The sequence below is a fragment of the Hemitrygon akajei genome, chromosome 7, assembly GCF_048418815.1.
Source record: "Hemitrygon akajei chromosome 7, sHemAka1.3, whole genome shotgun sequence".
In the NCBI taxonomy this organism is placed as follows: domain Eukaryota; kingdom Metazoa; phylum Chordata; class Chondrichthyes; order Myliobatiformes; family Dasyatidae; genus Hemitrygon; species Hemitrygon akajei.
This window is the reverse complement of record NC_133130.1, coordinates 59557697-59558950: the sequence shown is the minus strand read 5'-3', so window position 1 is coordinate 59558950 and position 1254 is coordinate 59557697. Positions and strand designations below refer to the sequence as shown.

At 42.5% G+C, this 1254-nt stretch overlaps 1 protein-coding gene across 5 annotated transcripts in view; it reads left to right on the top strand.

Annotated features, from left to right (window-relative positions):
• Positions 1-1254, top strand: part of asb3 (ankyrin repeat and SOCS box containing 3) — an 89798-nt gene that overhangs the window by 480 nt on the left and 88064 nt on the right. Inside the window, exon 1 of one of the 5 annotated variants that reach the window (XM_073050953.1) lies at positions 31-132. The exons of the other annotated variants lie outside the window; for them this stretch is intronic. The gene's annotated coding sequence lies outside the window, so the exon portion shown is untranslated. Of the gene's footprint in view, positions 1-30; positions 133-1254 lie in introns of those variants that run through there. 5 annotated transcript variants of the gene reach the window in all.

Below are 1254 nucleotides of genomic sequence, written 5' to 3'. Positions count from 1 at the left end.
GTGAGTAACGGAGGGTAATGGGGAGGGGGGGGGGGGCAGTGTCCTGTATATAAAAAGGTGGTGTGGTTAAGTCATGAAGGACCCATCTGATGTTTTGCTCTGGAGGAAGCTGGCCACCGCTTGTTTAAACTAGTGAGCTGAGTTTCCTGGCGTTATCTTTGCCCTTTCTCTCGGTATGGCCCGCACTGTGCGTCTGCAAACCAGGGTTGCACTTTCCAGCGCCCTCACTTTTAACTCCCCGTGTTTAGTTCAGAAATCCATGGTCAACTTTCGTCGAACTTGTCCCATCAATACCCGCAACTGGGCATCTGTCCCTCTTCAACACTGAAACAGCAAGAACCGATAAGCCTCCTCTGTGTAAGCAGCTGCGATCCTGCTCCAGTGTATCCCGCCAGCCTTATTGGAATAGTGGAACAGGCTCGTTGTGTCGTTAGGTCCTTGTGTCAGTTTTGTGGATGTGCATTCGAGTGGGGAGATGAGTGATTTCGTGTATAGAGACAAATTCTAGTCTCAGGACTTCCTATGTTTCAGTTATTTTTTTCATTTAACAAGTATGTTTTGTATTATATTTTTAGTTCTGTGTTCGTAGTTCCCCAAACAAAAAAACATGCAGATGATCTAATATTTGCACATACTGACATTTATTTGCTACACTTTTGCCCATTTGCTCACTCTGTTTGTACCTATTTGCAATTTAATGCTTCCACCCATATTTCTGACAATGTCACCTAGCTTCGTGTCAATTGGCAAAGCTGGATTATGTGACTTCAAATATTTTCTGAATCATTTATAAATACATTGGATAACTCAGATATTAACAGGCCATTGTGGGTTATCATTAGTTAAGATCATGGCAGATTGAATTTCTGCCCATTATTCATGCTTTCTGTTAACATAGAAACAAATCTGCAGCATACTACAGGCCCATTGTGCTGACCATGTAACAGATTCTAGGAACTGCTGAGAATTTTCCTAGCACATAGCCCTCTATTTTTTAAAGTTCCATGTACCTATCTAAGAGTCTCTTAAAAGACCGTACTATATCTGCCTCTACTACAGCGATGTTTTTCACTGTTCTTCACACTTTTGACATCCCCTTTGTACCTACTTCCAAGCACCTTAAAACTATGCCCCCTTGTATTAGCTATTTCAGCCCTGGGAAAAAGCCTCGTGACTCTCCACACAATCAATGTCTCTCATCATCTTATACACCTCTATCAGATGACCTCTCATCCTCTGTTGCTCCAAGGAGAA